This window comes from Gopherus evgoodei, chromosome 7 (assembly GCF_007399415.2).
Source record: "Gopherus evgoodei ecotype Sinaloan lineage chromosome 7, rGopEvg1_v1.p, whole genome shotgun sequence".
NCBI lineage: Eukaryota > Metazoa > Chordata > Testudines > Testudinidae > Gopherus > Gopherus evgoodei.
Genome location: NC_044328.1, coordinates 27954924 through 27969564, shown reverse-complemented (window position 1 = coordinate 27969564; position 14641 = coordinate 27954924).

The window sequence follows — 14641 nt, the reverse complement described above, 5'->3', positions numbered from 1 at the left end:
TCTCCCAGTTCAGCTTTAATTATAGCAGATAACACACTTGTGGCTCTTAGACTGTCTATCCTAGCCTTTTTTCTGAAAGATTGTCCAGTTTTGCTAATACTAGTGTGGCCACTGTTTGATCTAAACCTGCATAATGCAGGTTTACACCATATGCTAGTAAAAATGTCAGCGGGTCTTGGTACCTTCTCTACACCAGTGCTCCCATTATTGCTACCACCCAGTCAAGGTACACAATTTTTCAGAAAAAAAAGGATAGTAATATTGAGTCCTCTTCAAACCCCTTAGAAACCAAGAAGGTCTCAACCAGCCATCACCAAATTGTACTAATTTGTACTAATCAGGCTGAAGTTTCACTGTATAATGTGGAAATACATTCGCTAAAACTGTTACTAAAACTCATCTGATCCTGTTTAGGAAGCGCAGTCAGTGTAGTCAAAGATGCTTTCCGCTTAAAGTGAGGCCACTATCTATAGGTCATCAACTTCTCAGATTCAAACACACTGTGTGTCACAAGCATGAGGTATTAGGGCCTGATCCAAAGCCTAAAGTTGATGGAAAGATTCCATGGGCTTAGGATCCAGTCTATTAACTTCACAGAGGAGCAGTCTATTGTTATTAATAGTAATTTATATTACACCAATGCTCACAGGTCCCAAATTAGGATTGGTGTCTCATTGTGCTAGGACACACAGAAACACCTAATCCTTGCCTCAGACAGTTTACAATCTAATGAGGCTTGCTAATATGGGTCAAGCTAATAGGGAGTTTATTTGTTATTCATATTCATTGGAAGGTTGCTTTGTCCCCATGTCTATTATCCCTTTGAGATATAAGCAGTCTGATTTAGCTCTTAACAATAACAAAGTCCATCCAATTCTCTTGCAGACATGCAGATTGCTTCTTCTGTTTCCAAGGAATAACAGTGAAACAGTTCAGCTCCTAGATCTAAATCTGTCAAGGGTTCTCCATCCCCCTCCCCTTTTTTAGTTGTTTGAGTAACCAGTTAAAAAGCCTCTTACGAAAGCCTTCAAGGCTTCAATACACATCCTGAGTCAGGTCCCCTGTGCAAATGGGTCATTTGAAAGCATCAGTATTGGAGTTGATTGCATCACTAAATACCTGTACCTGTGGGATAGTGGCATGCTGTTTGAGAATACATGTCAATTGACTAACACAGATTAATAGAGAGTGATCACACAAGAGTCTGGGTTATTTTTCAGATTCTTTTGTTTTAGGGTATGGCTACACTTACAGTTTTGCAGCGCTGGTAGTTACAGCTGTGTTCGTACAGCTGTGTAGGGCCAGCGCTGCAGTGTGGCCACACTGACAGCTACCAGCGCTGCAGTGTGGCCACATTTACAGCACTTGCAGCGCTGTTGGGAGTGGTGCATTGTGGGCAGCTATCCCACAAGTACTTCGTCCCATTTTGGCGCTGTGGCTTGTGGGAAGGGGAAGGAAGTGTGCGGGTCTTTCTGTTTCCTGTTCTAACACCCCGTGGTGCTTTGCTACACATTCCGAGCAGTTTGGCGGCATTGTGATTCTGCAGCGCGATTTCTGTGGTTTTTGTTATAAATGGAGCCTGAGCTGCTGAGGACCTTGCTGATGAATGTTGCCAGCACATCACGCATGGCAGTGGAGCTATTCCTTCAGCTGCAAAGTGACAGTGAGGAGTCAGACGATGATATTGACACACCTGACGGTCAAGACACTCAATTGCTTGTGGCAGTAACAGACGTGCTCAGCACCGTGGAACGGCACCTTTGGGCTTGGGAAACCAGCACTGAGTGGTGGGATCACATCGTCCTGCAAGCCTGGGATGACGAGCAGTGGCTGCAGAACTTTCGGATGAGAAAAGCCACTTTCATGGCATTGTGTGCTGAGCTCGCCCCTACCCTGCGGCGCAGGGACACGAGATTGAGAGCTGCCCTGCCAGTGGAGAAGCGGGTGGCTATTGCAATCTGGAAGCTGGCAACTCCAGACAGCTACCGATTGGTGGCGAACCAGTTTGGAGTGGGAAAGTCCACCGTTGGAATGGTGCTGATGCAAGTTTGCACAGCCATTAATCGCACCCTGCTAAGCAGAACTGTGACTCTGGGGAACGTGCTGGACATTGTGGATGGCTTTGCAGAAATGGGTTTCCCTAACTGTGGAGGGGCAATAGATGGGACACATATTCCTATTCTGTCCCCACCCCACCTGGCATCAGAGTACGTTAATCGCAAGGGGTATTTCTCCGTGGTTCTGCAAGCGTTTGTGGATCACCGTGGGCGTTTCACTGACATTTACTCAGGATGGCCAGGAAAGGTGCACGATGCATGCATCTTTTGGAACAGTTCCCTGTTCAGGAGGCTGAGGGCCAGAACTTTTTTCCCAGACCGCAAGATCACAGTAGGTGACATCGAAATGCCCACTGTGATCCTTGGAGACCCCGCTTACCCCTTAATGCCATGGCTCATGAAACCGTACACAGGGAAGCTTGACAGGAGCAAGGAACGGTTCAACTACAGGTGCAGAATGACTGTGGAGTGTGCGTTTGGCCATTTGAAAGCCCGCTGGAGATGTCTTTATGGGAAGCTAGATTTGGGGGAAAGCAGCATCTCCGCTGTTATATCCGCGTGCTGTACCCTCCATAATATTTGTGAAGGGAAGGGTGAAAGATTCAGTGAGGAATGGACCTCCGAGGTTCTACACCTAGAGGATGAATTTGCACAGCCAGAGAGCAGGGCTACTAGTGAGGCCCAGGAAAGGGCTTCAAGGATTAGGGATGCTTTAAGGGAGCAATTTGATGCTGAGAGCCAACAGTAATGTTTGGTGCATTTGATGTGCTTTGCTGTACCTTGGGGTACAATATTTACCACTTCATGCAATAATAAAATGTATTGTAAAAGCCATAAAATCCTTTATTCGAAGTACAGTACATAAAAGGCAAGGGAGGTTAGGGTGGTGGACTGTACATTCAGAGGTTTGAATATGTCCTGTTTTGATTACTGTTCAATGTCTGCTGCACTTCAGGATTACTATGCTGCAGGGTAATGGGGGTGGAGTGCACAGGGTAAGAATTATAGTTATCAGGGCTGATAGGTGATCGTACAGGTGTTGGGGGCAGCTGGGGGTAATAAGGAACTGGCTGCTGGAGAAAGGTGTTTTGTGCAAATACTGGGGAACAAGAAAGAGAGCTTTGGGAGGGGTGTGGGTTACCACGGTACAGATCTGCCTGCATGGCTACGAGAGACTCAAAAGACTCAGTTTGGCGAGCCAGGAGGCTTATCATCTGCTTTGAGGTTTTTTTGATAGCCAATTCCTTTCTCCTGCTTTCTGTTTGCCTCCACTCATTCATTTTCTCTCTCGATTCATACATTTTCTCTCTCCATTCCTGCGTCTTCCTACTTTCTCTGTTGTAGTGATTCATAATTGATTTGATCAATTCTTCTTTTGATTTTCGGGTTTTTTTTCTCAAGTTCTGCAAACGACGTGAGGCCGGTGATCCGGCTGCATTAGTCAAGGTCACTAAAAAAAACATAGATAGAAACATGTAATACACAGAGGCTACATTGTTTATTATCACACAGTGAAGGAGTTTTTAGACTTTTGGTAGCATCCTTCCCACATACCTCACAAAACACAGAGAGGCCAGGGAAGCGAAGGCATGGCAAGCAATGGGGTGAGCGTTTCTGCCCCTACTGCACCTGGGAGGGGGAATTGACCGATGGGTCACTGGGGTTTATCTGCACTGGGTACAGGAGGTAGCTGGTGTCCTGCACAGGGGACAGTAGTGAACAGGAAGGTGGCGAGCTGCTGGCGGGGGGGGCCGTCCGCGTAACTGCCGGCCTGCTGGTGGTGGTGGGGGGAAACGCACAGCTGTGCTGGCTGCCTGCTGGGAAGGGGGTGGAAAAACCAGAGGGCTCTGAGGGGCTGGCTACCTGCTGGGGGGGGGGAAAGACCGGAGCGCACCGTGGGGCTGGCTGCTTGCTGGGGGGGGAGAAGACCAGAGCGCACCGTGGGGCTGGCTGCCTGCTGGGAGGGGGGGAAAAGATCGGAGCGCACCGCGGGGCTGGCTGCCTGCTGGGATGGGGGGGGGGAGACCGGAGCGCACCGCGGGGCTGGCTGCCTGCTGGGATGGGGGGGGAGACCGGAGCGCACCGCGGGGCTGGCTGCCTGCTGGGGGGGGGGGAAGACCGGAGGGCTCCGCGGGGCTGGCTGCCTGCTGGGAAGGGGGTGGGGAGACCGGAAGGCTCCGCGGGGCTGGCTGCCTGCTGGGAGGGGGGGGAAGATCGGAGCGCACCATGGGGCTGGCTGCTTGCTGGGGGGGGGAAGACCAGAGGGCTCCATGGGGCTGGCTGCCTGCTGGGAAGGGGGTGGGGAGACCAGAACGCACCACGGGGCTGGGGGGGGGAACGCAAACCTGGTGCCCTGCACTCAAGTATCCCTAAATTCTCAACAGGGTTTCCTACTGCCAGATATATCACTGCTGCGTGTTACCTGGGAAGAGAGGGAGGGTCTTCTACAGCAATGTGGATTCCGCCCTGGCCCCTATGCAGCTTGCCTGTGTGCAGCCAGGGTCCCCCCACCCCTCGCTGCACAGTGGATCGGACGAGTTAGCCTGACCGGGACAAGGACCACGGTGGCTCTCCCGATAAACTTGAGAAAGCACATTGCGCATGCTCTGGCTGCAACTTTTCAAGAGATTACCGAGGCAGATTACAGAGACGTGATAGAGCAAATCAATGGGCTATTCCACGTTTAGGCATGCATGCAGGCAGCCATAATCCAAACCCTCCTCTCCCAAAACATAAAAATCTGCTTACCTCGAGCACGATCCTCAGTTTCTTCCTCACCATCAACTTCCTGCTGCTGCGACTGGCTAGCCTCCTCCTGGCTTGAGAAGAGCTCCTGGCTGCATGCCTCCTGGGATTCCGGGGTGTCTCCCTCCACGCCAGTAGCCTCACTGTCGGCTTCCTCTACACCCTCCCCCACTTCTCCCTGCTCTGAACTCTCCATCGTGGTCCTCGGATTGGCAGTGGGGTCACACCCAAGTATGGCATCCAGCTCCTGGTAAAAACGGCAGGTTGTGGGGGCAGCTCCTGAGCAGCGATTTCCCTCATGAGCTTTGCAGTAAGCACTCCTCAGCTCTTTTATTTTGACCCTGCACTGCAACGCGTCCCGTTCATGGCCCCTTCTCAGCAAGGACTGCGATATCTGCCCATAGGTATCATAATTTCTCCTTCTGGAGCGCAGCTGTGCTTGTACAGCTTCCTCACCCCAAACACTGATGAGGTCCTGCAGCTCGGAATTGTTCCATGCTGGGGCTCGTTTGGAGCATGGAGGCATGGTCGCTGATTGATTGAATGATTGATTGCACTCCACACCTGGCTGAGCAAACAGGAAGGGGATTTTTAAAATTCCCGGGGCATTTAAAGGAGGGGTCAGCTGAGCCCAGGGCAGTGGAGTTTGCATGATTACCAGAGAGGCTTCTAAGGTATGCTGGGATACCTCCTTATACCCCGGAGGTCAATAAAAGCGCTGGTGGGCGTCCACACTTGCTGACCAGCGCTGGATCACCAGCGCTGGAATCCCTACACCCGAGGCTCGACCGGGTGTACAGCCAGCGCTGCAACCAGGGAGTTGCAGCACTGGCCGTGCTTTGCAAGTGTGGCCACATCCTAAGTTGCAGCGCTGTAATCCCCTCACCAGCGCTGCAACTCTCTAGTGTAGCCAAGCCCTTATAAAGTTTCCTGTGAGGTACCCACAGTCATGTCTAAATTGGATGGAGATTTATCCACTATGGAGAAAACAGTGTTTGTTCTGACTGGGGTGTTGTTCTCTGCACATTTACCAGCTCTAATTCAGCTGTAGTAGATACAGAGCTAGTCTATTTTCTTAGACTATATAACCCTGAGAACATTACCTCTTTCCCCACTCTAACATCATTACAAAAATGAAAGTCTCCAAATTAGTCGTTACAAGACTTTAGTTGGGCGAGATCTAAAAGTGACTTTTTTGAGCAATATGTAATTTCAGAATCTAGTGTTATCATTAAAGTACATCTATTTGCTCTTTCATTCTTTCACCATCTTGCAACTTTTTAAAATCACAAACAATGCCATTATTATGAGGAAATCTTTTCTTCCAACCTTTCTGATCTTTGGCTTCTTCTGCTAATTTGTACTTTGCACAGGTGTCTCACAGGTGACATGAGCAAAATATTGTAACTCACCCTCTTTTGTCCGAGGTAGGCTAGATCTTGAGCCCATGTGAGCAGTAATACACAGAGATTTGTTCCTTTTGATAGCCATAGCAACCATACCACACTACAAATCCTGGAGGCAAGTGTGATGGATATTTCTAGTATCAGAACAATAGAGTCGCCATTGTGTGGGTTCCCCCAAGAATGACACTTCAGAAGCCATATAAAAGGACCTTTTCTGGCAGAGATAAAAGGTATAAGATGAGAGAAAAGGCAGAGGTTAGGTAGAACACTGGCTACTTCAGTTAAAGGAGTTACCGTAAAGAGCATTAATATATGAAGAAATAATAATGTGGGTATATAAATACAATTAAGAAGTGTAATAGCTGATTGGTCAGAGTTAACTCTTTCAGTCTACAACTCTTCTAATCCCCATAGCCTACATGATCCTGTAGGTTATGTGAGTCATTGCCCAAATCAGGATGCTAAAGTCTATCTGTGCTGCAGATGTTTCTTTGCTTTGGTTCTGAGCATTTTTATTCTTCCCATTATTTAATCTTTCCCTTGCAGAATGGAAGCCCCATGCCAGTCTGTTCAGTACCAGAAGCTGGGAACACCAGTGAAGACAGAGAAATAGAAGCTGTGACGTTACAGTCTATATGATTTTATAAAAAATTAATAGAGTGAATATAATGTAACTGGAACATGCTTCATGCAAAAGGTCTCTTGTAAGGTATCATTACAAAGCTTATTATCTACTGAGTGTGATCATCCTATTTGTACATATGTACCACTCTTGTATCTGAAACTAGAAATATGAAATATAACTCTGAGGGCCTATTGTAATTATGCAAAGTGTAGGCCATTAATGGTGGTTTGGAATCTTGATGACTCCCATTAACCAGGACAATTGACTGCAGATGGGTGTGTTTTACCTATAAGTCTTCTTGTACACGTGTGCTGGCAAGTGGGCAATGAAGTCTTGCAGTGACATGTGATTATGTCACCTGAACTGGAATCCATTTTTAACCTGGTGTCTTTCTATTGAGAAGGAGGAGGTGGGAACTCAGAGAGGGACAAAGGATTCCCGCCTTATGCAAAAGATATATAAAGGGATGGAACAGAACAAAGGGGGAGAGGAGCCATCATGAAGAATCCCCTAGCTACCACCTGAGCTGGAACAAGAGCTGTACCAGGGGAAAGAATTGTCCCCAGGCCCGGAAGGTGTCCAGTCTGAGGAAAAACTTACTAAAGCATCTCTGAGGGTGAGATTATATGTATTCAGTTTGATTAAACATAGATTTGTACATTTTATTTTATTTTGCTTGGTGATTTAGGGTATGTCTACAGTACAAAATTAATTCAAAGTTATTTTATTCAAATTTCCTGAATCGAGTTCATACAGTCAATGTTATGTGTCCCCACTAATGCACTTGAGTTCGGCAAAGTGCGTCCACAGTACTGAGGCTGGCATCGAATGGTGGAGTATTGCACTGTGGTAGCTACAGTCTCTGCTGCCCATTGGAATTGTGGGTTAAGCTCCCAGTGCATGATGGGGCAAAAATATTCTCACAGGTTTTTCTAGGTGTGTGCCATCACTCGCTCCTCCCTCCGTGAAAGCTATGGCTGATGCCATGCTGCCAGCAGACAGTGCAGCACGGTGCACCGCCTGTCTTCTGGTATGTTGAATCCACTTCGAATGTCCTCTCCTCTTTATATTTACTCTTTCATCTAACCATTTCCTGCGATTTTTAGGCCATCGTGAACAGAGCCGCACAGCTTCTGCTGCTTTCTCCAGATGGTCTGGACTGGGCTCCCGTGGAAGCTGCAGAAGACAGCCATTTACCACCTTTTATCGGCCATCTTGATCCGAACAGCTCATTTCGTGCCCTTTTTCAAGGATTACTCATGCAGGCATCATTGTGCGGCAAACATGGACCCCGCTCAGATCTCTGCTGCAGTTTTGACCATTGTAAATACCTCGCGCATTATCCAGCAGTATGTTCAGTACCTGCAAAACTGGGCAAGGAAGTGACGACAGTGTGATTACTACACTGATGAGGACATGGACACAGATGTTCCTAGATGCACAGCATGTGGCGATTGGGAGATTGTGGTGGCATTGGGCCAGGTTCATGCTGTGGAAAGCCAATTCTGGGCCCAGGAAAAAGCACAGACTGGTGGGATCGCATAATGTTGCAGGTCTGGGATGATTTCCAGTGGCTGAGAAACTTTTGTATGCGTAGGGCCACCTTCATGGAACTTTGTGACTTGCTGTCCCCTGCCCTGAAGCACAAAGACACCAAAATGAGAGCATCCCTCACTGTTGAGAAGTGAGTGGCCATAGCACTGTGGAAGCTTGCAATGCCCAACAGCTACTGGTCAGTGGGGAATCAGTTTGGAGTGGGCAAATCTACTGTAGGGGCTGCTGTGCTGCAAGTAGCCAACACAATCATTGAGCAGCTGCTATCAAACGTAGTAACTTTGGGAAATGTGCAAATCACTGTGGATGGCTTTAATGTGCTGGGGTTCCCTAGCTGTAGTGGGGTGATAGATGGAATGCATACCCCATTTTGGCCTCAGCACACCATGGCAGCCAGTACATAAACTGCAAGGGGTACTTTTCCATGATGCTGCAAGCACTGGTGGATCACAAGGGACGTTTCACCAACATCAACATGAGATGGCTGGGAAAGGTGCATGACGCTCGCATCTTCAGGAACTCTGGTCTGTTTGAACAGCTGCAGGAAGGGACTTACTTCCCAGACCAGAAAATTACTGTTGAGGATGTTGAAATGCCTATAGTTATCCTTGGGGACCCAGCCTACCTCTTAATGTCACGGCTCATGAAGCCGTACATAGGCAGCCTGGACAGTAATAAGGAGCAGTTCAACTATGGGCTGAGCAAGTGCAGAATTGTGGTAGAATGTACTTTTGGACGTTTGAAAGAGCGCTGGCGCAGTTTACTGACTCAGATCTCAGCACAACCAATATTCCAATTGTAATTGTTGCTTGTTGTGTGTGCCACAATATCTGTGAGAGTAAGGGGGAGACTTTTATGGTGGGGTGGGAGGCTAAGGCAACTTGCCTGGCTGCCAATATTTCACAGCCAGACAACAGGGCAATTAGAAGAGCGCAGCAGGGCACGCTGCGCATCAGAGAAGCTTTGAAAGCCAGTTTCATGACTGGCCAGGTATGACAGTTGTGTTTGTTTCTCTTGAAGTTACCCACATCTTATATATATGAAAGGAAATAAAGCCAAAATTATTTTAAAACTGTTGTTTATTATTCGATGCACAATGCATTGAGAGAAATCAGAAGGTAGACTGGGAGGTTGGGGGGGGAGGAGGAGGGAAGGACAAGTCCAGAAACCACATCAAAAGGTTGCATATGCCAGCTCTCTGCTGCTTGGGCAATCCTCTGGGGTTGAGTGTGTGGGTCCCCATAGCCTTCCCCCTCATGTTCTTGGGCGTCTGGGTGAGGAGGCTATGGAACTTGGGGAGGAGGGAGGGCGGTTATACAGGGCTGCAGCAGCAGTCTGTGGTGTTGCTGCCTTTCCCGCATTAGATCCACCATACAGTGGAGCATGTCAGCTTGCTCCTCCATGAGCTTGACCATCGCGTCCTGTCTGCTCTCATCATGCACCTCCTTCCTCTCTTTGTGTTTCTGTAATGCTTTACGGGACTCCGCAATTGTTTGTCTGCATGCATTCAGCTGGGCCCTATCAGTGCGGGAGGACTGCATGAGCTCGGCAAACATGTCCTCCCGAGTTTGTTTTTTCTGCCTTCTAATCTGGACCAGCCTCTGGGATGGAATAGATAGGGGCCCAGGTGAAACATTTGCACCTGCAGGAGGAGAAAAGGGAGGGTAGTATTTTAAAAAATACACTGCAGAGAATAAAGGGGCCATCACACACGGCTGAGCAACAGAATTCATCTTGCAGGCAGCCCCTAGGGGCATGCGGCATTGTGCTTCTTCTACAGTCATTTCAATGCTTTCAAACTGCTTGGCCCTCTTTCCCACAGCAAGCAATGCCTGGTGGGTTTGCTATTTAATAAAAGGAGGGTCTGCGGGCTCTCTGGCATGATCACTGCACACAACAACCCCACCCCCCTGCCCCCGACCGCATGGTCAGACTCAGAGCAGGGATGAGCTGAGTCATTTACTCTAAACACTAACAACTCAGCACAACTGGGTTCTCCGCCCCCCACTGTGTGGCTCCAATCAGGATTTCACTCACCAGAAGTACCTTCTCCAGGGTCATGCAAGAAGAGCCCGCCTTGGGAGTCAGGGGAGACTATTGGATCCAGCATTAAGATTAGTTCCTGGCTGGGGGGAAAACAGATTCCCAACTTGCCGCCCGTGCACTTTCCTCCTCTTCTTCATCCTTCAGTGTCTCTTCCGCCTCACTCCATGCAACTTCCCCCTTGCAGGTGTCCCCGGACAGTGGTGGGGTAGTGGTGCATGGAGCTCATGGTAGAAGCAGAATGTATGGGGCTGTGACCCAGAGCACCCGTTTGCTTCCCTGGCTTTTTGGTATGTTTGCCTGAGCTCCTTGATTTTTGTACAACACTGGTCTGTGTCTCTGGAGTAGCCTCTTTCCGTCATGACCCTGGAGACTTTAGCATAAGTATTTGCGTTCCTTTTCTTGGAACATAGTTCTGCCATAACAGACTCATCTCCCCAGCATGCAATGAGATCCAGTACCTCTCGTTCGGACCATGCTGGGGCTAGTCTGCGAATTCAGGACTGCGTGATCTCCTGTGATGGTGAACTCTGCATGGTTGCCTGTGATGGCGGACTGTGCTGCTGGTCACCAAACAGGAAATGAAATTCAAAAGTTCTCAGGGCTTCTCCTGCCCACCTGGCTAGTGCATTGGATTTGAGAGTGTTGACCAGAGCGGTCACAAGGGAGCATCCTAGGATAGCTCCCGGAGGCCAATAACGTCCAATTGCATCCACAATACCTTTAACCCAGGATTGTGATCTCGATTTAAGTGCTACTCCACTTGCCTAGGTGGAGTACAGAAATCAAATTAAAGAGCCCTTTAAAATGAAAAAAAATGTTTGACCGTGTCGACCGAATCATTTTTTTTCTGAAATAACTCGGCTAATTCCGAAATAACAGGCTAGGGTAGACCAGGCCTTACTTTGTTTTGTCTGTTACTACTTGGAACGACTTAAATCCTACTTTCTGTATTTAATAAAATCACTTTTTCCTTATTGATTAACTCAGAGTATGTATTAATACCTGAGGGAGCAAACAACTGTACATATCTCTCTATCAGTGTTATAGAGGGCGAACAATTTATGAGTTTACCCTATATAAGCTTCATACAGGGTAAAACGGATTTATCTGGGTTTAGACCCCAGTGGGAGTTGGGCATCTGGGTGTCAAAAACAAGCATACTTCTGTGAACTGCTTTCAGGTAAACCTGCAGCTTTTGGGGCAAGTAATTCAGACCCTGGGTCTTCGTTGGAGCAGACGGGAGTGTCTGGCTCAGCAAGATAGGGTGCTGAGGTCCCAAGCTGGCAGGGAAGGCAGGCATAGAAGTAGTCTTGGCCCATCGGGTGGCAGATCCCAAGGGGGTTTCTGTGATCCAACCCACCACAGAAGCATTCTTAGAGGGATTAGAAACAACAAAATGAGGCTGAACAGAAAATGCAAACCATCTGGGGAAAATATCGGAAAACACAGATATTTAATGAGAGGGCGAAACCTGGAAATCAGAACTACTGAAAGTGACTTGGGAAATGATAGTGAGGAACACATTACACATGAGTTCTTAATTTGATATGACTTCAGAAAAAGGCCAGGGACATTTTGAGATGCACATGCAGGGCTGTTCCATCAAACAATAAGGAGGTTAAAGTTTCCTTGTACCTGGAATATCATCACAAACAGTTCCGGGGACCTCTTTACCAGAAAGTTAATGACAAACTGGAGAAGAGAAGTATTACAAAGATGACTACAAGGCTAGAGTAAATGACTGATAAGGAAAGATTACAAGAGACGAGCTGAGCATGAAGTAATCTTCCTGTCCCATGAAAATTTTCCAAGGTTTCAAACAATTCTCATTCCACTTAGGGACATTGACAGTTTTGCAAACAAACAAAAAAACACAAAAAAAGAAATCCAGTGGTTAGGGCACTCACCTGGGATGTGAGGGGCCCAGATTCAAGGACCCTATGTCTCTCACATGCTAGGTGAGTGACTTGAAGCTGGGTCACTCACCAGGCAGGTGAGTATCCTAACCACAGGGATAGCCCAGGACACACACTCACACTTTGACCAGAAATGATATGTTATCACAAAAAGTTTTGTTTTTGACAAATTGGCATTTTCCGATCAAACATTTTGTCGAAAAATTCCCAACTACCACTATCTATGAGTTAAATACGTAAGGGTGAAATTCTGGCCCTCTTGAAGTCAGTGGGTCTTTTGCCATTGATGTCAATGGAGTTAGGATTTCATGGAAATAATTTGTCTACATGCAGGGGAACATAACACACTGCAACATTTGCAGTGAAGGAGAGCATGACACGTGCCAGGGTACCCAGGGTTGTGAGGCACCTCGCCCTTAATGTGAGGAAGTCTTGTTTGTGCCTGTTGTGGATTAGCTCTCTGACTCCACCAGCCTGTGGCACCACAAGCACTCACTTCTGCAGCTCTCATCTTCTCTCTGCATGTTAGCAATAGGCACACACCAACCCCAGAGTCCTCTGAGCATCCCTGCTTCCACTGAAAACTCACACAAGTCTCAGATTTGCTACTCCCAAAGGGACAGTATGCACCAACGAACTAGTTTTAACTCAGGATCGCCACTCCATTTAACACAGAGAACTTAGATATATGCACAGTGAAAACAAGAGTAACTATCATCAAAGAATAGATATTCAAGTGATAGTAAGTCAGAATATTGGGAAAATATAAAAGCATCATAACATGCTTTCTAGAGCCTAAATGTAACTCACAAGAAATTCCCTCATCTCCTATAGCTTATCCCAAGTCCTTTCCTCAGGGTTTTCAGCCAGGCTGGCTAAAATCCCCCTTTCATAAAATAAAGTCTGCAGGTGGCTTGGCTTCACAAATTGAAGGGTGCCTAGGGATTCATTTGCACTCCAGTTAGACCAGACCAGACCAGACCTATATACATATATACATAATTCCTCACATATTTTCTGTACATAAATCTTGCAGTGGTTATGATGACCAATGTGTCACAAGCTTTATTAGAGGCCTTTCATAGCATTCTTTTGGTGAACCCAGGAGTACAAGGACCCCCTACCTACCCGTGCCATTTGCCAGTTGACATCAAGAGGTCTTTGGGTGACAGAGAAAATGTACTTGGCATAGTAAATGGATATATACTTAAGAATAATGGGTTGAAAGTCAAGTTAAGGCTGAGGGGAAATTTCCTGACACTGAGATCTATTAGCCTGCAGAAAAGTATGCTAAATAAAGTGAGAGAAGCTTCACTGTTTGACACGTTTAAACTAGATTGAAAAAGGTGACGTCTAATTACCTGATTCAGAAATTGTATAAAGCCATTATTGTTAATGTCATTCATAGAATAGCAGGGGATGTAATCCCATGATTTACTAATTAAAGTGTCCCAAAAAAAAATAGGGTGTTGTCTCTTTAAAAAGTGAGCAAGTGAACACCATGAATTGCTCTTTATGTCATTAGGGAATGCATTGTAACCACTCAATTCATATTGCATCAGCTCAAAAGGCCCTACATAAAAGTGATAAAATATGAGTCAAGACAGTTCCTGTTTTCTCTGGAAAAGATTATATGGAATTTGAGAGAAAATGCTAATCTTTCTATAGGTTTTTGAATGCCCATTTCTTTAATAATGAAATATATCCTTGCTATAGAGTTTGATAGGATGGTAAGAAAAAAACTTATTACAGTTTATAAGATTTTGGAATAATTTCTATAGAACACTATTGGTTTAATCCCTATTAGACTCAATAGAACTTTTGCAAAAGGTTAACCTTTATCTTTTATTAATTTTATAGCTAAAACCTATGTTAAAATAGAAGAGCTTGTTAAGTGAAGCAGTTTCAGGTCAGACCATTAATTTTAAAATCATTTTTATTTTCAGCTGGTCCTGGAATTTCTGAAAAGATTTTCAGGAGATGGTACCAGGAAACTGCATGGAGAAGCCTTGAAATCAGAGGTGTACCTATGTTTCTAATTTTTCTATGCAACACACCAGCATTTTCACAGATATGCAGTGGTCTAGTTCTTATTACATTGCATTTATTAAATGTGTGCTCACAGGGTGTTGTAACTGCATATAATTATGAACCCTTTTTGCCACCAATAAAACAAGAATGTGTTGAAAGAGAAAGTTTAAAAAATCAATATAGAATTTTGTTTCTTTACCAAAGATGGTTCAAAAGCAATTTACAACAACAAACTGAAATTTGACTGTGGCCGTTTTGATC